The sequence below is a fragment of the Bubalus bubalis genome, chromosome 14 (assembly GCF_019923935.1).
Source record: "Bubalus bubalis isolate 160015118507 breed Murrah chromosome 14, NDDB_SH_1, whole genome shotgun sequence".
Lineage (NCBI taxonomy): Eukaryota > Metazoa > Chordata > Mammalia > Artiodactyla > Bovidae > Bubalus > Bubalus bubalis.
The window spans coordinates 78579482-78602961 of record NC_059170.1 but is presented as its reverse complement, the minus strand read 5'-3'; the positions used below and the strand labels follow the sequence as shown (position 1 = coordinate 78602961).

At 41.2% G+C, this 23480-nt stretch overlaps 2 long non-coding RNA genes across 3 annotated transcripts in view; one reads left to right on the top strand and one right to left on the bottom strand.

Moving 5' to 3' along the window:
* Window positions 1-2379, bottom strand: part of LOC123329293 — a 28731-nt gene extending 26352 nt beyond the window's left edge. For both annotated transcript variants that reach the window (XR_006544709.2, XR_006544710.2), the window contains exon 1: window positions 2242-2379. This is a non-coding gene — a long non-coding RNA (uncharacterized LOC123329293). The remainder of the gene's footprint in view (window positions 1-2241) is intronic.
* Window positions 1507-3182, top strand: LOC123329294. Its single transcript, XR_006544711.2, has 2 exons — window positions 1507-2065; window positions 2304-3182. It is a non-coding gene; the product is annotated as an uncharacterized LOC123329294 (long non-coding RNA).
* Window positions 3183-23480: the final 20298 nt, after the last annotated feature.

Genomic DNA, 23480 nt, shown 5'->3' with positions numbered 1-23480 from the left:
GTTTAAAGATCCAAATAACTGCTGACAATGGCAAGATTTTGAGTTGAAGTTACTTCGTAAACATTCAAATTCAGTGGAAAGTTATATTAGATAAAGTCACTTGGAGTCTGATGCTTCCTTGTAACTCCATTTATATGGGTACAGAAAGGTCAGTCTCCTTTCAAACTGGGATGGCATCTGAGCAGTATTAACTGTCCATGGAACCAGAGTCTGTGCATCTTGCAATCAACAATAAACTGAAAAGTTCAGCACAACTGCCCACCTTACTGCACAAACTATCAACACAAAGATTTACCCAATCTTTGTATATCCTCAAATCAATACAAAGATTTATAAACAAATATTTTTATACCTTGAAATCAACACTATAGGGAAAAGTTCCTCAGTGATCATCCACTTTAATGTCTCTCTCTCAAATGTCATTTTGAATGCCGAGGAAAGGAATCACGTTGCTTTTAAAGGACACACCTAGAGCTCATTAAATCACTTCAGTGACGATCCCTAGACGTCCTTCTCCATACTAACAGGATACAACAGCTAAATCTGTTTTTTGTTTCTTCTTTTTTATAAGCAAATCCATTTCAACACCTTTTAAAAAGTATCCAAGTTGCTCTTTTTAGAATCATTTTAGACTCAAACCTTAAATAATAGTCTAAAAACACATGTCATATTATCTTTTAGGGTGGACCACACGAAACTGCCAGTATTTGACCATCTTGACCCATAATAATGGCAATTTCATACAGTTCAACATACTAGAATACTCACCCAGCTTTAAAGGAACATTTTCTATTGACTGCGATATCAGTTAGGAAAATATATTTCTTAAATGACCAAAAACCTAAGTTGTTTTCTGGCAATTCCTGGGGTCACATAAATTGGAAGTTCCTAATTTGCATATATAAACCACTGTGAGTAAACCAGTACTGTTCTGATTAATACTTGGTAACTGTATCAACAGCCATGAGGTTGGACATCAGAGGAGAAAAGAAACTAGGAAGATTTTTCTAAAAGTTTCCTTTGGAAAACTTTATGAGTAAAATGGATTAAAAAATGTTCCCTTCAGGTAAATGGTTTAACCAAAAAGTCTTATACATGGATCAATAATAACAGAAAAGCTTGAATAACCACCCATGCCCTCAACTATAGTTTTAATGGTTGAATAATGAACAAAGTTATGAGACTTTTGCTCAATAAATGGCTAGAGTGTGCCACAGAATAAAAGACAGTCTGTCTGTGCATCCATTCTTTTATGTTTGCTGCCCAGCCCTGTGAAAAGTGTTGTTTTTAATGATTACACAGAGGAATGTGAAAATCTCAACTGCCTTCAAAGCCATTAAGGAGATTTAGTCATGTTCAGTGGAGCATCAGACGTTTCTGTGTTTCATTGCTTCTCAATTTCCTGAAAACTTGTAAATTGCTGATTCTCACAGAATGATGGGATACAGAATGAACTTTGATGTGAGCTAAGCAGAAGTCTACACATGCTACCGTTCTGAATAATAAAAATGCTTTTGAAAAGAGGCTTGTAATAGCCTACATTTTCAGATGATAAATTAAATCCTTAGCCTTCAGAGCACGTGTCTGTTATCTAATGTCTCACAAATTAGGATGCACGACCAGAAATCCAGTGACTCACTTGCCAGATCCACCGGGAGCTTGTGAAGTTTGTCAGTCTGATTAAGGAGTGGGTCTTTGCCCACTATGCAGTGGGAGGGAGTTTTTTCATGCAGCAGAGACCACTGTTACCACGTAACAGAAGCCTTTCCACTAAGTGTCCCGGATAGAGGTTCAATTTCCCAGGAACACACAACCAGGCAAGGCCCAACCAGCTAGAGGAAACTGGCGCCAAGCTGGTTTCTTATCAAAACACAGCATTACAGGTTTTGGAGGAAGAAATGGAATTATCAAAGGCCCATCTGCCCCAACTCCAACCTATTCAAACTCGGAACAGAAAGGCAAGCAATGTACCTGTTAGCCCTTGTTACTCTTTTTTTAGGGAGCAGTAAATCTTATCACTGAATCATTAAGTATTCTTGGAAGACTATCTAAAGATGTCAGAAGGGTAAGTGACTCTGATTGGAAAAAGGGCTTTAAAAATTTATGGACATTTCAAATCTCCATAATGAAGAGGAGAGGTATATTATAAAACAATTACTAAGCAACAGCCAGCTGGAGAAAGAGCAAACTGATGTGAAGTTGGCTCAAAACTTGCAAGAAGGAAATACTTCGGCACATTACCTGGTTCAGCTGTTTTCTAAGCGGGATTCATACAGCAGCTCTTTTTTTCTTTTTCAAACAAGGCGCAGCTGGGTGTGTTCCTGGATGTGGGTCCTGATGAACGCGCAGGGAGAGGATGCGCTGGCAGGCGCTGTGCATCAGCAGAAGCGTGGAGCATGGCAGAGCCAGGCCCGGGCACTACAGCCCTGACCACCCTTCCCAGGAGAAGCCCCACTCCGCATTTCTGCGGGGGCTGAAGGAGAGGCCTGGGATGGGAACCACCTGGGTAACCGAGGCGGCGGAGGCCCTCCTCCCAGGCCCTTCATTTGGAGCCTAGTTCACACCACGCATCCGGTAAACCCTGACGCTCAGGGACTCTTGAGCCCTCTGTGGCTCCCTCGCCCTTCAGTGTCACAGGACAATGGAGCCTCGCCCAGTAGCCGGGCAGGGTCAGATGAAGGTCTCTGCTTGAAAGGCCGGAGAGGAGGGACCTCCGCAGGCCATATCGCAGGAATGAACGGCGCATGCTCCAAGCATCCAGCGGGGATGCTTGGCCCAGTGATGCGGGGCAGGGGGTTGGGGGAGGCAGCCATCCAGGCGTCCCGCGCGTGAAACTCTGGAGCCTTTATCCCAGCTACGTCTCAGGGCTAAGCAGAGAGATAAATACAGACTTCGAAAAGAAAGACAGACTTTTATAGCAGCTGCATATAAAAAACGAAATCATTTCATACATGTTGAGCATAAACGAGGTAGCCTACAGAGGTCTGGTGTTAAGATATTTGGATTGGAGCTTTATGTCTTTTAAAACGTTTTTAGTGGGACTTCCCTGGCGGCTCCGTGGTTAAGACTCCACCTTCTAATGCCGGGGGTGTGCATTCCATCCCTGGTTGGGGAATTCTGATCCCACACGCGGAGGGCGCCAGCCAAAAGAGTAATTAATTAATTAAAATTTTATTTAGTAACTCATTTATATTGTATTTTACAAAAACATAGTGGTCCACAATGGATTAGAAATTTAAAAAATAAACCGCAAACGAAAACAAGAACAAAAAAAAACAGCATGTCCTTATGGACGTTCTAGTCAATCTCTAGATTCCAAATAATTGGGGGATTTTTTAAATTTGATTTTTGAGCATCACACTTTGTTGTGTTGCTGTTTTCTTGATTTGAGCTCTCAAATCTTTCAAATATACCAATAATTTTCTTCTACTGAATTCTTTTGCGTTACACTAAAATATAGAAATTGAAAGTCAAATGAAGGGGGAAAGGAGATCTGTACGTTGTTCTCTCATTTTCATTTACTATGTATGTTACTTACCAGACAAGTTCTTTATAAAGCCAGCCATTGCTGGATGCGTTCATCTGAAAAAAGAAAATACCAGGAATACCAGGGAAAAATCATTTTATAACCTCCTTTCCAGTTCATCTGGATGTTTGGTGCCCTCACTAATAGGAGACCCAGGTTGTAAGTCACTTAAGTCTGGGGCTGCACTGTTGTGCCCCTGATTGATGTGGGAAATAACTGTCACCTTCTTTCTGGTCCATTCTCCAATTCTGAGAACAATTTTGCCTCTAAGCTCTCTGCCCGTCTTCCTGCCTACCCCACTGACCTCTTTATACAAGGGAAAAGATAAGGACCCAGAGAAAAGTGGAGTTGATTGTTACCTAAACTAAATATTAACCTAGTTTAGAATAACCAGTCACCAGGACATTTATTTTTCTTTGTTTTTTCTAACTACCATGAGGATGGAATTAGACTTGCTTTATCTAAAGCTCACAAGGGGTTCCCAAACATTTGGATAAGAGGTGCTCTTCTAAACAGGTCAAACCCGGGGTATGGCCCCTGCATTTGAGATAGAGAGTGTGTCTTGAAATTTGGCTTATTGTGATTGCTTTGTCCTTTGGTCTAGACATTAAGGGTTCTCATGGCTTTACCACCAGTGGAATCTTTTAAGTTAGCAGCAGCTCTAATTATGCACCAATTAACCTTAATTAAGACAGTTCTTGTATAACAGCACACCCAGAGAGTTCACTAAACAAACGGCTTGACAAACACTGTCATTTAAAGTCCTTTCCAAACATGTCACTTTCTTAATTAGGAAGTGAGGTTGTGAAGACGCTATATTCACAGACATTATTTGGGGAATTAGAGTAGAGAAGATGGGAGCCAGGTCCTCTCCACACTCCTTAAATGCATTGGTTACACAGAACACGTGGCCTTGGATGGACCCATAGGACAGCACCATGAAGATGACCCTCTTCTGGACACATTTGCTCCAGGTGGGCAATAAAATGATGTGAAATTACTTAAGTCTCATTTTTCAAGGAAAGATTAGAAAATAAAAGGCATTTCATGGAAATAATGAAAGGTTTCAAGACTGATCTTTTTCTATTTGTATTAAGATGGAAGACACATAGACACCATATATTTAATAGAAAATGCTGATAAATTTGGTATTTTGCACTATAACTTCGACATTTTTGTAATACTGGATCCTAGTTTTTTTAAAGACATATTTCTATTCAAGTCAAGATTTATGCTATGCAAGAGATTTTTTTTTGTATTAAACTTGCATATTTCTTACTATGTATTTCATACTTTTGTCACTTTTGTAAATGAAAGCTTTCAACATATTTAATTTTATCTTGAAACATGTTAATGTGAAATCTACCATACAAAAAAGTACAGATTATGTATACATAGTGTTTTAAGAAAACTCACAATAGTTACCAGTTTAGGGAATAAAACATTAATAGTAACTTTAAATCCATATGTTCCCCTCCCTAATTACACTCTCTTTCTCCCCCCACTCCAGAAATATCTTCTTCTAAATTTGTGCTCGGAGAAGGCAATGGCACCCCACTCCAGTACTCTTGCCTGGAAAATCCCATGGATGGAGGAGCCTGGTGGGCTGCAGTCCATGGGCTCGCTGAGAGTCGGACACGACTGAGTGACTTCACTTTCACTTCTCACTTTCATGCATTGGAGAAGGAAATGGCAACCCACTCCAGTGTTCTTGCCTGGAGAATCCCAGGGACAGGGAAGCCTGGTGGGCTGCCGTCTATGGGGTCACACAGAGTCGGACACGACTGAAATGACTTAGCAGCAAATTTGTGCTGCTGCTGCTAAGTCGTGTCCAACTCTGTGCGACCCCATAGACAGCAGCCCACCAGGCTCTGCCGTCCCTGGGATTCTCCAGGCAAGAACACTGGAGTGGGTTGCCATTTCCTTCTCCAATGCATGAAAGTGAAAAGTGAAAGTGAAGTCACTCAGTCGTGTCTGACTCTCAGGGACCCCATGGACCGCAGCCGACCAGGCTCCTCTGCCCATGGAATTTTCTAGGCAAGAGTACTGGAGTGGGTTGCCATTGCCTTCTCGGAAATTTGTGCTAACAGTTTCATATTTAGAGTTCTACCACCTATGTGTAACATAGATGGAAATGGTGTATAATTTTCTGCATTTTTTAGCAGTTGTATAAGTAGCCTCATACTATGACATTCTCTAATTTTCTCTATATGTTTGACATTTATTCAAATATAAGTGTGTAATTCAACTTCATTTGTTTTCACTGTTACAAGTTATTCTGTCATATGACCCTATTTAAAAAAAGAACTGTGATGTTTTTGTGAAAAGGTTTTTTTTTTTTTTTTTAATCTAATTTTGTCATGAATGGTTCAGTTCAGTTCAGTTCAGTCACTCAGTTGTGTCCGACTCTTTGCGACCCCATGAATCGCAGCACGCCAGGCCTCCCTGTCCATCACCAACTCCTGGAGTTCACCCAGACTCATGTCCTTCGAGTCAGTGATGCCATCCAGCCATCTCATCCTCTGTCGTCCCCTTCTTCTCTTGCCCCCAATCCCTCCCAGCATCAGAGTCTTTTCCAATGAGTCAACTCTTCGCATGAGGTAGCCAAAGTACTGGAGTTTCAGCTTTAGCATCATTCCTTCCAAAGAAATCCCAGGGCTGACCTCCTTCAGAATGGACTGGCTGGATCTCCTTGCAGTCCAAGGGACTCTCAAGAGTCTTCTCCAACACAACAGTTCAAAAGCATCAATTCTTCGATGTTCAGCTTTCTTCACAGTCCAACTCTCACATCCATACGTGACCACAGGAAAAACCATAGCCTTGACTAGACGGACCTTTGTTGGCAACGTAATGTCTCTGCTTTTGAATATGCTATCTAGGTTGGTCATAACAATGTTAAATATTATAAAATTTTTCTTCATCTATTGCAACTATAAAGTTGTTATACTTTTGTTTTCAATGTGCTAATATGGAGAATTATGTGATATAATAATCTTAAATATGATGAACAAATCCAACTTGGTCATGAGGTATTATATATTGTCTTGTTTTACAGTGTTGAATGGGTTTGTTTATTGATTTTGGAGGGGGCTTTGAAGAAATCAAAGCCATGTCCATGACGGATGGGGTCACACTTGCTGTTTATCCTGCTGCCCTACAGTGATTTTAGTATGAAGACTTTATTAGCTTTAGGACATACATTTACTTCATTTATTTGGCTGTGCTGGGTCCTAGTTGTGGTGCAGAGGCTGTTTAGTTGCAGCATGTGGAATCTTAGTTGTGGCATGTGGGACCTAGTTCCCTGGCCAGGGATTGAACCTGGGCCCCCTGCCTTGGGAGGCCAGAGTCCCAACCACTGGACCAAAAGGGACGTCGCAGGACATACATTCCAAAGTACCCTCCTTCAAGTCTCTGAATGAATTTTCTTAAATTTGGAAGCATCTATTCTTTGAATATTTAGTATAATTTTTCTTTAAATGCAAGTAGGATGAGAGTAAGACAACTCAAATTTTCTATTTTCTGGATTTATTCATATTTCTAGGAGTTTTCCTCAATTTCACTAAGTTTTCCAATATAGTGGTGCACATTTCTCTGTAGTTCTCTCTATTATCATTTTATTATCTACTTCTTTCTTGTCGAGTCCTTTATTCTTCATATATCCTGTTAGAGGATTAGAAGTTGTTAGAGGATTATAACAGAGAAGGCAATGGCACCCCATTCCAGTACTCTTGCCTGGAAGATCCCATGGACCAAGGAGCCTGGTAGGCTGCAGTCCATGGGATAGCTAAAAGTCAGGCACAAATGAGCAACTTCACTTTCACTTTTCATTTCCTGCATTGGAGAAGGAAACGGCAACCCACTTCAGTGTTCTTGCCTGGAGAATCCCAGGGACAGAGGAGCCTAGCGGGCTGCCGTCTATGGGGTCACATAAAGTCAGACACGACTGAAGCGACTTAGCAGCAGCAGCAGCAGAGGATTATAAGGTGTGGTCTATGGTATATTTGCTTTCTTTTTAAGAATTCTTGTGTCATTACCTCCTTTTATTTTTTTATGCTTATAATGGTTTATCTTAGTTTAATTAGTTTTGTTTTTGTTCTTGCTGCTTTCCTAGGCCTTTGAATATTGTTTATTCTTTAAGAACTATAGCCTGTGTCACACAAATTTAATGACTAGTAGTTTTATTATTATTTCATACTAGTAATAAATTGTTAAATAAAAATAAACTCTTTCACTTCTTCTTTCAGTCCTTGTAAACATATGAACTCACAAAATGGGGATTCTTATGTTTGGTGTTTTTTTTTTTTTAATTCTGTGCTTTGCCTCTGTTTCAAGACTTTGCCTTCCCTATGCGACTCATGATGGGGCCCAAGGCTCCCAGTTCACTAAAGGTAACTCTGGTTTGCCTTTTAGCCCCACAAGCAATGATTTGTTTCGTATGCCCTTCTAGCTGAGTAATCACTTGAACTTGAGTAGATATGCTTCATAGCTGCCAATTATTGAACTAAGGAAGTGGTGATCTTACCCTAGCCATTCTACGTCAGCTTATTCTACTATCAGTATATTTTGATCTGAAAGTCTTTGGATTCTGTCTCCACACAATAAGAAACATATTTTATTCCTGAACTTTTGATTAAAATAATGTCTCCTGGACCAAGTAGAAATGACCATTGCTTTGGGAAACAACACCCCCACCCCCACACCACCCACTGCTTTGCTCTGTCTGCCTGACAGGGATTTAACAAGCTTTATGAACATCAAAGGCAATACAGAGTTGAAGGAAAGTCTCCTAATACCTTTTAAATCCTTTATCTTTCTTTTTCAAACCTGCAGTGTGTAAGTATTCATTATATGCAACTAGCATTCAAATTTCTGCTGTTCAAGCAGAAAAATGTCTTTTATCAATTTTAAATTCTTTAAATATTTCCTAATCCTCTACATGTAGGTTAGATGGAACAGCCATTCAGAAGACTGAAATAATTCCTCCTGATACCTGGACTTAGGCAAACTATTTTGACTGCAAGTAAAAACACAATTGTACAAACACAAATATAAAAGGAGAATTTAATAAGAGACAGGGGTTTTGTGGACTCTGTGATCTGTTAGGTCTGAAAAGTATCTAGAACCAAAAGTTGGAAACCGTGTATAGGCTGTTAAGGCCCAAATAACACTCCAAATCCCAGTTATAAATTCTCAAGAGAGATAAAATTCTCTTGAGCCTGGATTGGACAGATGCCCATTCATTGCCTAGTCCATCATAGTGACAGGATAAGAACAGAGGATGAAAAGGAACTTGAAGATCAATTGCTGTATGTGGGGCCAACAATTCTTGGCTGGAAAAGGGTAGCTATCCATAAAGAGAATTAATCCTGCATTAAACACTTGGAAATTTCTTCCAGGATTTGAAAGAGAAGGACTCAAAGCTAAAAACAATTGGAGAGAACATAGTGTAATTTTATAGCAGCAAATGGAGAGTGAAGATGTGAATGATCCGTGTTTCTTTAAAAAGAAAAAAACAGCAAATTGTTGTTATTAAGTCAAATTCATCAAAGTGAAAAAATATGCTGAGACAAAGATATGATTCTAATACACAGTGAAAATATTAAATGCAAAGAAACAATATATGGATATTAGAAACACTCAACAGAAACAGTACAGAGACAAAAAAAAAAATGATATGGAGGCAAGAAAACTTGGCTGACTTTTGATTTCTTTTATGAAATTTAGGTGCCAGAACCATTCTAAAAGTTTTGAGTAGAAAACCTGAGACTCCCATAATTTAAAACAAACCAAGTTTTCTTCCATTTTTATAAACCAAAGAAAGATATTCTCCTCCCTTCCTATTGGGGAAAAGGTGTTCTGCCAACTCCTTGGCCTATGAAGGGCACACCTGTCCTTATTTGGAAACTCCTTTTTATTTCATCATCTTTTAGAATCAGCTCAATGACCATTCCTTCCCTGGGTTCTCATATCAAAACCAGCTGAGATGCTATTCTCTCTTTCACAGAACAAAATCATTTTTCTCTTATAACACATTTCAGAACACATTTATATGTTCAATTGTGTTCATTATTAAATATCAATCTTCCACATCAGGTTAAAAGATTCATGAGGGAAGGCCCCATTTCCATTTTTTTTTCACCACTGTATATGTAGTATATAGCTCTGTCAGATAGAACACACTCAACAAATGTGGAGGCACGGGCAGGGAAGGGAGAAAACACCTTATTTGAACTGGGGGTGAACTGGGTGAACTGGGGAAGCAACAGAGGCAACAGGAAAAGAGGAAAAAAGTAAGAAAATGTCTTAGCTCAGGCTTCTCTAACTACATACCCAGGAACTAGGAGGCTTATAAATAATAGAAATTGATTTATCATGGTTCTGGAGGCTGGCAGTCAGAGGTGAGGATGCCAGCAGCGTTTGGTTCTGGTGAGAACCTTCTCTTCCAGGTTGCAGACAGAGAGTTCTCAATGCTATCCTCACATGGCAGAGAACAGAGCAGTAGAAGCAAGCTCTCCAGTGACTCTTGATGCTGCTGCTGCTGCTAAGTCGCTTTAGTCGTGTCCGACTCTGTGCGACTCCATGGATGGCAGCCCACCAGGCTCCCCTGTCCCTGGGATTCTCCAGGCAAGAACACTGGAGTGGGTTGCCATTTCCTTCTCCAATGCATGAAAGTGAAGAGTGAAAGTGAAGTCGCTCAGTCGTGTCCGACTCTTAGCAACCCCATGGACTGCAGCCTACCAGGCTTCTCCGTCCATGGGATTTTCCAGGCAAGAGTACTGGAGTGGGGTGCCATTGCCTTCTCCCTCCAGTGACTCTTACAAAGGCACTAATCCCATTCATGAGGGCCCCACTCCCATGACCTCATGTGCCCCTGTGTGCTAAGATGCTTCAGTTGTGTCCAGCTCTTTGCAACCTCATGGACTGCAGCCTCCTAGGCTCCTTTGTCCATGAGATTTCCCAGGGAAGAATACTGGAGTGGGTTGTCGCGCCCCCTCCAGTGGATATTCCTGACCCAGGGCTCAAACCCGCATCTCTCATGTCTCCTGCATTGGCAGATGGGTTCTTTATCACTAGCACCAACTGGGAACCCCCCACCCTGTGACCTCATCTAATCTAACCCTAATTACCTGCCAAAGGCCCTGCCTCCTAATACCATCACATTGTGGGTAGAGTTTCAACATATGAGTTTTGCAGGGACATAAACATTCAGTGCTAGCCAATAGACTGCTGGGCACAGAATCTGAGGAGGGCTGTAAAAAAACTGCTGGAGTAAATGTCAGTCACATATGAGTATGTGAAGTCAGTACTTATGACTGTGCCAAGTGGAGGGGCAGACAATGAAGGTGTTTATGAAAACACTGAGCGAGAATGGATGAAAGAGGAGACAAAAATATCTTTTCCTAATTTCCAGTGAAAATCCCTCTCTGTTAGATTAACTTTTATTAAAAAGTAGAAATCAGTTATGCATCTCAAAGAGACAGGGTTCAGTTGACAATCTCTCTCTAGGGTATTCCCTTCAACTAGTTGACAAAAAGAAATTCTTTTTTTCTCTGAAAAAAGAATATGTCATATTGTCTGTTCCATTTAACTTCAGCCTTAGAGGGAAAACTATCCAGCAAAGAACAGCATGCTGAAAGTAGGAAATTCTCTTCAGCATCTTTTGTCATGGAGGAGTTTCCACCACCCCATTTAGCAGTTCTGGGCTGTGCCCTTCCAGCTATTACAATTCCTCCTGGTCATTAAAGATTCCATTAATTGTTGAGGTCAGAGGATAGTGTATCTGTGCTTTTAAGTGTCACAGAATATTGGCATAGGGAATTGTCCCAGGCAGTTAAAATTGGGTTAAGCAAAGTTCCAAAGCGCAAGTGGCATCCTATAACTACTATGCCCATGGTTGCTGTGCTGACCATCACTGATGCAAGCTGCAGTAACCACAGTGTGAGTCGAACAGCCATGATAGCCCTTTTACCCAGGAGACACAGAGCCTTAACACAAGATGGTGGCTTGAGTTAGTTAGCTCTCACGGCTGGACACTAACCAGGCACAGCTCTGTCCCAGGGCTGATTCCAAGTCCTTCCTGGGGTTCCCTTGCATCAGTACTCTACACCACACCTCCCACGCCAGGCAGTGTTCCTCTAGCTTGACTTTTCCCAAAATTTTGTTCCTTCAGATCTTAAAAATCACCTCGCCCTTGCAGATTCCAGCATATCATGATCATCAAGTCAGTGTTTATCATTCTTATTAAGGTTTTTAATATTTCAGTACATGTTTATTTTTTAACCATAAACATTATGTGTAGAAAGTGAAACAAAAATAAAGGATAACGGGCATGTCAGGTGTCACATTACTAATCAGTGAGTAAACAATTCTATATAATAGATCAATAAATTCTGTGGTTTAAATGCTTCATATGCATTCTTATTTTTGTCATCTTACTTTATCTGTTTTTGTAAGGGCTTTGTTAAAATCTCTGCTGTAACTGTGTTTGTTCATTTTTATTAAGCTTTAAGTTTATGTTGTTGTCTGCCTACAAATTTATAATCAGTATAGATTTCTATTGGCTTTTTATAATGATTATATGGTATCTTATTTTTTTTATCCTAATAATGTCATAAATGTTATTTTACCAGGTATTACTTGTTTTATACTTTTCTTTTAAACTAAGAATTTACTTTGTTTTTTATGCCTTTATTTTGAATCTTTCTACGTGGAATCGTTTTAGGTATTTTGTCTTATGCAAGCAGCCTATTTCAAATTCAGTTTTACAAACTGTGATTTTTAATAGTAAAGCCTAATCTATTTACATTTTATGTGAGTATAGTGGGGTTTCTTTCTGTCACTTTATTTTTGGTTTGAGATAAACTTTTTTTCTTTATCGCGGTTATTGTCTTTCTCTGCGTTCTGTTGGTTCAGCATAATGTCCTATTTTCCCTTTTTTATTTTCTTTGCAGTGAATTGTTTTGCTTGTCTTTGTTTGGGAGCCCACCTAGGCCCTAATATAAAGGCAGCTTCTATTACCAGCAGTCATGTTCGGGATGTGGCAGATCCAGGCCCAGTTGTCACAGTTCCTGGTTATGCAGATGTGATGATGTCTCCACATTTCTCAGTCTGCACGCTAAGGAACCTATTAATAGGAACCCTATTCCTAAGAGAAGACCTTCCTAAGTAGAGGTGTCTATCCTAGCATTGCCATCTTCCACGGAACCCTTTCAATTCCTCTTAACACAGAAGTAACAAAAACCCCTTGTGATGACTGCTTATTTCACATGCAAAGTGCAACAAAGTCTTACCTCTGCTCTCTTCACCATTTTGCTTTTCTATTGCCCCTTGATTAGGGAAATGCTTTTCTTTTATTTGAGTCTAGCTATGTCTTTTTAACTACGTGGTTTTTGTTTTTTTTCTCTTGCTGTATGACTCAAGCAAAGATGCCATCTTGACCTGAAGACTTGTTAAGTCTCTTTCTAAATCTGTGACTGTGGCCAAAGCATCACCCTATCTCTCTCAAGACATCCCTTTTTATTCTCAAAAGACTGTTTTGGAAGTCAGAAAGAACATTGACTGTTTCTTCTTTTCATTTTCTCTCTAATGATCTACTTATCCTCAAGGCAATGTTGATGCCTCTTACTGAGAAAAGGAAAGGTCATGATAAAAAGGAAATGATAAAAAGTGAAAGCTCAAAAATGACTATTTTGAGAAATTACATGTATATATATATACATGTATATGTGTGTGTCCTTAATAAGGTATGTGTTTCAAAGCCTAGCTTACACCATTCCCGTGTGCATGAAATTAAATATAGACCATTCTAGAAATAACTACTGAGATTGAACTAATGTACCTTATTGATTCCCTCCAGCATTTTCTATTCCTGCTGGTGTGTCTGCTATAGAAACCTGAGAAAAATGAGTAGAATGTAGCATTCTCTAAGCTCTGGTGACTGAGGATTAGGAAGGAAGAAGAGATGCTAGAAGTCGATTTATCCCATGGGGACTTTGAACATAGGACCAATTCTTGGCTCTCATGGGTATGAATAAAGAGATGACACCTGAGTAGCAAAATACGAAATCCTCAAATAGATGAGGGGAGTAAGAGAGGGTGAGAAAAACAGTCCTGACATTTTAAATATACCCTACTGAGATGGTCACTGTGCTTTCCATTCTCTTCTGGCTGACCTTTTGTGACCCTGTGCTCTTCCAGGGCTCAGGTGAACTAGGTTCCGTATGGACTTCAATGCCTGTGAAAGGAGATGCACAAGGTGGTTCCCATAGCTGATCTGAAAATACATCAACAACAGTCAGTGACTGTGGACTCAACTTAAAATTCTATCTCAATATATATATTTTAATGTCAGTACACTGCAGATAGTGTACCGAAAAAAACTGAACAGAATTTTACTTTTAAACATCACCTTTGGTGGATAGTGTGATGATCAGCTTTATGTCAGCTTGACTAGGCTACACTCCCCAGTCATTCAAACAATAAACGTGTTGCCATGATGATATATTAGAGATGTATTAACCTCTACAACAGTAGATTTTAAGTAAAGGAGATTACCTTCAATCATCCGAGTGGGCCACCCCAATAGACCAAAAGACCTTAAAGGCAGATCTGATGTTTCCCTAAGGAAGACGAAATTCTGCCTGTGGACTGTAGCTTCAGCTTATGCATAAGAATTCCTGGACTTATCTTTCTGATGGGCTAGTCTATAGATTTTAGAGTTGCCTCACCAGCCTTCATGACAACAAAGGCTAATTTCTTATGATAAATCTCTTGATATATGGAAGTATGTGTGTTTCTGTGTGTGTGGATGTGTACGTACATATAAATTTTTTTGTGTGTAGATATATCCTGGGTGGCCCAGGTGGTGGTAGTAGTAAAGAACATGCAGGAGGTAAGAGACACAGTTTCAACCCCTGGTCAGGAAGAGGGCAACCCACTCCGGTATTCTTGCCTAGAGAATCCTATGGACAGGGGGGCCTGGTGGGCTACAGTCCATAAAGTTGAACAAAGTCGGACATGACTAAAGTAACTGAGCACGCAGATATATTCTTCTGGGTCTAATTCTCTTTTGGAACCCTAACTGATGTGGATTTTTATACTAGAACTGTTTCATGAGAGAGAGAATCTTAAGAATGAGGTTCTTAAATTGACTCTGTTTTTTGGAATAAGTTCTCTAGTTTTGTTGCTGGTGAATTTGAGGGTTTTGCTTCATTATGAGAGAGCTCGAGATGACGTTATAGGTAAAAAGTGGATTTAGTTTGTAAGAAACACATTCCCCAGACAGAGTAGGGGTCAACTCAGAAGGCAAGAGACAGAAACTTGAAATACAGTGTGGTTAGTTTTCATGGGCTGGGTAATTTCATGAGCTAATGAGTGAGAGGATTATTCCAATTATTTAGGGGGAAGAGGCAGGGATTTCCAGGAATTTGGCCACCGCTCACTGCTTGATCTTTGATGGTTGACCTTGAAACTGTCATGGAGGTGGTGGGTGTGTCATTTAGTATGCTAATATATTACAATGAGTGTGTAGTGAGGCTTGAGGTACACTGGAAGTCAAATCTTTCACCATCTTGGACTTAGTTGGTTCTGACCAGTCTTTGTCATGTCCCATGGCCATCTCATCCTTTTAAAGGTTGTGCCCTGCCCCCTTCCCTCCTATTTCAGTTTGGTTAGATTTAAAGACACTAATGAATATTTCCACTGATAATCCATAGTATGATGCAATTGTGTGTGTGTGTGTGTGCACGTGCACACGTTTAATGGCTTAGTCATGTCCAACTCTTTGTGACCCTTTGGACTGTAGCCTACCAGATTCCTCTGTCCATGAGATTTTTCAGGCAAGAATACTGGAGTGGGCTGCCATTTCCTTCTCCACAATGCAGCAGTAGAGATGGGCAAAATATCACCATTTGGATGTGTATAAACAATATGGTTCTGGGTAGCCTTGTGTTTGATATTGTATAACATTTTGGTCAAATCAACCTAAAGAATATAATGGATTTGGCTGGTTACTCCTAATTGCACTGGAGAAAATAGGGAAAGGCAAATGATTTGGAAGTTTCTATGGCTTCCCCACTCCAGTACTCTTGCCCTGAAAATCCCATGGATGGGGGAGCCTGGTGGGCTGACGTCTGTGGGGTCTCACAGAGTCGGACATAACTGAAGCGACTTAGCAGCAGCAGCATGCCTTCCCTTAAAGAAACCTTTAACTCCTCTCTGCCTGTAGCGCTGAGATTACTAAAAACCAAATCCACAGTCTTATCCTGCATTATCATGCAGATTGAATTCCCAGGATTATGGATGTCCTCTGCCAAGGTGAGGTCATTGATTAAGAAGTACGGAGATCCTGAAAACTGTCATTGGGACATACAGATGATCCTAGTGAACCTGGGTCCTTGAACTCCTAACTTCTGTGGAGTCCTCTTTGGCAGTGGAAGAGGCCATTCTACTTCTGTTTGAGGAGGTTACAGTTGCTTTGCCTGAAGAAATGGTCATGTCCCCTCCTGAGGTAGTTCCCTTGAAAGACACTCTTGATTCCTCTCAGGAGCGATCCCCACCATTCATCTTTGCTTCTAGACTTGTAATTAGACTCCGTTTCCACCTGGCTCCAGAGAATGAGATGCAAAGTGTGACTTGCAATAAAAAGTACACTACAAACCCCCAAAATAGCATGATTTTCCAATTGATACAGTTATTTGGGTAACATGTATCAGAAGCAAGGGACTTCCCTGGTCATGCAGTGGTTAAGAATCTATGTGCCAGTGCAAAGGACAAGGGTTCCATCACTGGTCTGGGAAGATTCCGCATGCTGCAGGGCAACTGAGGCTTTTGCCACAACCACTGAGCCCACACCCCAGAGCCCGTGCCCTGCAACAAGAGAAGCTACCACAGTGAGAAGCCTGTGCAGCACAGACAGTAGCCGCTGCTCGCTGCAACTAGAGAAAGCCTGCATGCAGCAACAAAAACCAGAACAGCCAAAGAAAGAATAAACAAATAGGTAAAATGATAGTTTTTCTTAAAGAATGGATATTTAGGAACATATTTATTGATACAGGCCCACTAAGCAGAGTTTCTGCATTTAATGTTGCAGCTAAGAGGTTAGGAAAACTCTACCAGTTTATTGGCTGGTTTGCTAAAATAAAGACCAAAAGGTAGTATATTAAACGAAGTTGAAATGCCAGGACTGCCTTTGTACGCCATAGAGGATGGTATACAAAGTCCCAGGGAAATGCAAATGTTAGAATGGATTCATCATTTAGACCTGCTCATCCACTTTGGGACAGTCCTTTCACCAGGTGTGAGAAATAAATTTGTGAGGGCAACCCCAGCCTCCTTGGAGAGCTCTGTGATTGCTCTTCTCTGAAGGTCAGAAATTACCTTGGGAGCTGCTGCCGGCCACCAAACTCTGATTCCTCAGTGAAATTGGGATTGGATCCCAGGGTGGCAGGGTGCAAGTGGCACAACTCAATTGCCAATCCAAATGGGCGCAGTTACCATGGTGGACAGTGGAATTAGAGCAGTGATCAGAATAATCTGACCACCTGCTGCCTCTGATGTTGGCTAATTGATTATGGTGTCCCTGGAAAAGAAATAGTAGGCAGTCTATCAACTTCTTACTTGACTTGTATAAGTGGAAGGGTTTTAGGTTAAGTGAATAGCAGTCTAACTTAAATCACCAAAAGCAGAGATTCATGTCTCCTCAATCAATTCTGAGATGCGAGTCCATTTCAAGACTCAGAACTGCTTGAGTGGAGAGGAGGACATGTCTCCTTGAAGAATGACTTCACCTCACTGCCAAAAATGTGTACATTTTACTGCAATAGACACTTATGCCAGATAAGGATTTGCTTTTCCTGCACACAACACTTCTGCCAAAACTGTGGACGTGCAGAATGCCTTATTCACTGTCACTGTATTGCAGTGTTTCTTCCAGTCAGTCAAGAGCTCACTTCATAGCAGATGAAGTGCAGCCCTGGGCCCAGGGTCATGAAACCCTGTAATTGGAAGTGAAAAGGAGACTATGTGGAATACAGGAGGTCCCTTAAGTTGCCTCTTGGAGCTACTATGCCCTGTGATTCAAGTCAGTGGAAAATTACAACAGTCCAGCGAAAGCGTGACTTCCAGTGGTCCAGCAGGAATGCAGGAATGATGGTTTGAGTCACCCAACCAGGCAAAGAATCATGACTGACTGAGGTGCATGAGGGCTTCCCTGGTAGCTCAGCAGTAAGAAGAATATGCCTGAAGTGGAGGAGCTTCAGGAGATGCGGGCTTGATCCCTGGAGGAAGGCATGGCTACCCACTCCAGTATTCTTGCCCAGAGAATTCCACGGACAGAGAAACCTGGCAGGCTACTGTCCATAGGGTCACAAAGAGCTGGGCACGACTGAAGTGATTGAGCATGCACACACAAGGTGCATGCTGAGGGCAGAGGGAATATGGAACGGGTAGTGGAAGAAGGTACTTTAGTTTTGTGGCTAAAACCATGTGGCCAATTGTGGAAATTAAGATTGTAACAGCTATGTCTTTTTATTTTGTTATGCACATGTTTATGTGTGTGTGAAAACAGGTTTATTCTCTTATCTCAGCTTATAAAATAAAATGTTAACTTTTCACCAGTCTATTTAACTTACAGGACATCAAGGAGAAGACTGAACACCACCCAGGACTTTGGATTGTCTTCTGGGGAAAGATTAGAGCACTTTCAGTTGTACACAGGGTAGTTGTATCAGTTTAGATGGAAGTATGTCTCTGTTAATGCTTCCCAGGTGGCTCAGTGGTAAAGAATCCACCTGCCAATGCAGGAGACACAGGTAGACGTGAGTTCAATCCCTGGGTCGGGAAGATCCGCTGGAGTAGAAAATGGCAACCCGCTCCAATATTCTTACCTGGAAAGTTCCACAGACAGAGGAGCCTGGCTGGCTACAGTCCATGGGGCCACAAAGAGTCGGACATGACTGAGCCACTAGGCGCACAGGTCTCTGTTATTGTCTTTGGTTGTTAAATATGGTTTAAGGAGAAGTATGTGGGCACCAAGTTCATATGGGGTAGACTGTTGTACTCATTTTTTTTATGTCAAAACTTTACTAGGCTCCAGTCTCTAGTTTCTCAACCAAACAGTTATCTGTGTGTATCTGACTGTTACAGACAGGCAGACAAAAAAAATACCTCCCCCAACTTTTCATGTTCCCTTTAAAAAAATGTTCATTTTCAAAGTAAGGATTACATACACTACTGATTAGTAATAGATGCTTTATGTATAGTGTCACATTTAACCCTCACCATAACTATGAGAATGAATAATTGGAATACAGGTCAATTAACTAGCTTGAAATCTTTCAACTAGTGAATTCAAGATCAGGATTTAAATTCAAATTGTCTGACTCCAAACCTAACACTTTCCACTGAGACCTACAAACACCACTGTAACTACACATTTTATAAACACTTAGAAATAGCGTATGCTTCTATGCAAACTGCTTGACCTTGAACCCCAGCCTCTCTTTCATGAACCCTTATCTTACGAACAGAAAATGAGAATTTTTTTCTGAACCAAGGGATAACTTTTAACAGCCTTAAAACTTAAAAAAAAAGGAAAAAAAGTCTGTTTTGTATTTGAATGCAGCTGAAAGTAGATTACCTAATTTAAAACAAACAAATAGGAAATCAAAGCCACAGCCCAGACCCCTTTCCATTCCTTGGTTGTGCTTTCGGGCAAATCACTTAAATCAATTTGGACTCATTTTTATTCCTCCATTATTAAGAAATAATAATAATGAAAAGGTAATAATCCTTATCTAAACTTTTCACAAACTTTTCCTTAGGATTCTTTGAGATACCATAAGCAAAGCTACTGTATACGTTTAAGAATTGAATTCAATATTTGTCTTTTCTACTGACTTAGACTATAAACTGCTTCACAATAGTTCTTTATCTTGCTCACTTTTTACAACAAGTGGCACACGACCTTACATAAAATAGTTGCACAATACATACGGGTTGCATTAGGTGAATAGTACACACTGAATAAACAACAGGTGATAAAATCCATAAAGGCACTGGTTACATGTGTTGTTTTCATTACTGTATCTCCAGTATCCAATATTAGCCTGGCATAGAATAAAAATAAATGAATGACAATTAAAATGGCATATTGGTCAATAGATCAATTTCTAGAATCTTTCATAATGGACATAGGAAAAACTTTCCAAGCCTATTTACAATTTCCCATTTCCTCAGTGTCCCTTTCAAGCTTCCATTATTTATGTTTATTCTTAAATTAACAAAATTCTTCCATGTAAATCCTGAACCACAACCAACCTTTTCTTTCTACTCCTTCTTCTCTGTTGCCTCCTCCTGAAAATGTGTCCCCAAAAGTCAGCAGTGGTCACTGGCAGATGGACTATAAAAATGTGAGATCCCATTTGACTCTTTTTTTTTGGCTCTACTTTCCTGCCTTGAATCACTCAGATATTTAGATCAATCAGTTTCCTTTTTCTTGGGGACGTGCTGATGACTTGCTAAGAAAGGAATCAACATTGAGAATTACTGTTGTGACAATCAAGTAACAAAAACCTATTAAATATTTGCAAAATGAGAGCATGAAAGCTTTTAATTGTTTAAGTTGCATTTATCTTCCCTACCACATTAAGCTTTAGTGAGACATATTCAAAAAGGTCTAAAACACAGCAAATTTAAATTACACAGTCAGTTCACTTTCAGAATTCTTATAAGAAAGAGGGACTTAGATATTTTTCCTCTAGTATTTTACAGCTTCTGCATTCACTTTGCTCTTTTTCAGTGTCTTCCACCCCACGGGTTGGTCTCTTGGTCAGTAGGTGGGTTGAGATAATGATACTTGGTGCATGGAAACCATGTCATCTTCCCAGAGCTCATTGCTGCCAACACATCTGCTCTGGCCAAGACAGAGTTAGAATTCTAATGAACCCTGCAGTATGAAGGTAGAAAGAAAGAAAGGAGGTAGAAAAGAAGGAAGGAAGAGGGGGGAGGGAAGGAGAGAGAAGGAGGGAGGGGTAGGAGTTAGGATGTAAGAAGGAGGGAGGGAGGGAAGACAGAAGGTGAAATATTTAATTTCCATGAAGATGTCCATCCAATGTTTAGTAGCAGAAGAGATTCTCACAAAATTTTAAAATACTAAGGAATAAAATACTCATCCAAATATTTAATAGTTATGTTTCCATGTTGAACTAATAATTTTCAGAGTGAAGAAGCAGGAAGTAATGGAGACGTATCAGGTTAATAAGCTGCTTTTCTTTCCTTTTCCTCTTGTTCCCATAGCCCATGACTCCAGGGATAGTCCAGTAAGACCCCTTCCCCACCAGTTATTCCCTCATGAGCCCCAGAGCTCTCTCCGCCAAGAAGTCTTGGAAAACATGGAGGGTTGAGGAGCAGCGGCCAGGGCCTGGCACTCCTGAGACAAGAGTTCAGATGGCGGAGGTATCCATGGGGCTGGAGAGAACCAAGGTGAGCCTGAGCTGGTTAGCCTTCACTTTGGAGAATATGCAGACATTCCAGGAGAATTCTCACCAAGCAGGGGGATCTCCTCTCCTGTGCTGGATCCCATGTGAAACTGCCGCTGTGGAAACAAAAGAGATCTCCAAACCTACTCTTTTCATAATCAATACCCCTGATGGCTGGAGGGGCCAATGCTAGAAGCCATGTGTTCTGGCTTAGGCTGCAGGCTCTTGTCGTTGGAAGTCACAATGCCTGGCTCCTGTCACTCAAACACGAGAAAGAGGCTGAAGTCCTCCAAAGTTTTCTTATCTATAAGAAGGTGAGTGGGAACAGATGAATTGTAAGAGCATTATTTATATGAAGGCTCTACTTTTGACCAAAGACAAGTCTGCTGAGTTATTATTTTCCAGAACATTTACTTGACCTGGGAGGAGAGGGGTTCGGATGGAGTGCAGGACTCCATGGATATTCCTTTGTGTGACTCCAGGGGGCAGCAGCTTCTTGGGTAAAGAGAGGACAGTGAGGAATAAGCAGCTACAGGAAATACTGTTAATTCCATCTCTTAAACCTTGAGGTAAGGAGAGACGTCCACCAAAATGAATTGTTTTTTAAGAAACAAAATATTCTGAAATTATGTGTCAGTTCTAAAGAAACTGGTTCCCAGGAGATCCTCGGAATGTGAAACTCGTTGGTGCAATGATAATATTTCTCCTGAAGGATTTTCCTTTGATTTTCTTGGATGGATTTTTGGTGAAAGCAGATTTATTTTTAACACATGGCATCCTCTTTCTTGATGACAAGGTCTTTTTATTTTTCCAAAATGTGTCTGGCAAGCCCCAAAGCCAGAGAAATGAGATTGGGAGGGCTGTTATTACACACGGCATTGCCAGTGGTACTAGAAACTGCTCCGGTTTCCTGGTTTCTCCTGATCCAAAAATGGATGCAATTTTAGCACTCAGGAGTTTCCCACTTGGTGGAAAACCTGCATCTTTACTCTATTTTTCCGTTTTCATTAGTGGGAAGGAAGGAAGGTAATGCAACAGCTGCAGACTCAGAGAATTCTAACAGAATTGCCAGGTTTTGGTTCCCCCGCCACCGTGGCTTTAAGCCCAGTGCGTGCATCAGAAGCCTTTGAAATCTTTACAGCTAGGAAGCTGAGGATTCTGAAGGAATGAACATGCATGGCGCACGTAATCTACAATTTATTAGCCTGCTTCGCTGGTCATTACTGAGATTTGATTGTAATGCTTAGTGGCACTAACATCCTCTCCACATCTAACTAACAACATTTACGGTCAGTAATAATATTAGCTCAGTCCTTGAGCCGTGTTCTGCGGAATGAATCTGCTGGGGCTCTTCTTGGCTCACTACGCCTCACGCGGCTCCCGGTGTCGGGTCACCCTCCAGTCACACACCGGATAGAATGACATCTTTTAAAGATTTTCTCTGACAGATTTCACTTGAGATGTTAGCCTCTCCATTAGTGCGACACACCAAGAAGTGACGGAGTATGGAGGAAGGGTTGAGTCTTGGACAAGCAAGGATGTCCCAACATTACCAAGGGTCTTGGGAAGACGTCCGTGAATATGCCCAGGAAAGGCCCTCTGGAAATATTCTCACAGCCCAGGTGGGCACTGTGGGAGTCCCTTCCAGCCGCTCTCCTGTGAAGCTTACCAGCACTGTGCACCATTGCCCAGCTCTGCATGCTTTGCTGATCTTGGTCGCTTCCCAGCCACTGTGGGCATCAAGGCTGCCCAGACCCTGCTTCACAAAGAAGCCCAAGCTGATGGCTGACGGGTGCAGAAGCACGAAAACCCAATCTCTTTGCCGTGAGGGGCCATTCCTGCTCAAGAGCCTGTCTCTGGAATCCGGCTGCCGCTGGGGTTTCACTAGCAATCACACCCCTGCTTGGCTTCCTCTCCCCTTTCCTGCTTCCCAGCCCTTCCAGGCCTCTCCAGGGAGCCTTTCCTTCATAAATCACTTTCACAGGAATGTTTGGCTCAGGATCTGCTTCTGGGAGAACCTGATCTCAGAGGCATTAGGCAGGCTCCTGCCTTTCCAGCTGTGCACAAGCCTCATGGCCATTCTGTGCCTGAAGTTGGCCCTCTACCGCAAGAAAAATCTCCTAGCAGCCTAGACTGTGCGTCCTCCCAAACCTCTCCACCTCCACTCAAGGCTCAGGGCCTTCCAGCAGCTTGGGCCTTCTGTCCAGAATAGCCGAAAAGAATCTGAATTTTTGGCTTGTTTACTGCACTCATTTATGGACATACTTCCATTCTGTCTTTGCACCAATCATTTCAACTGTGTATTACCAAAACCATTTTATAGTTTCAGGAAACCAAAGTTCAGAAAGGTTATGAAAACTGAACAAATTCCCACACCCATAAAATGCGAGGCCTTTAACCCCATCTTTTAATTCCAAGCCCAGTGAATTTTTCACATTCTTCCTACAGTGGCCCCACTACAGCCAAGACACCATGTT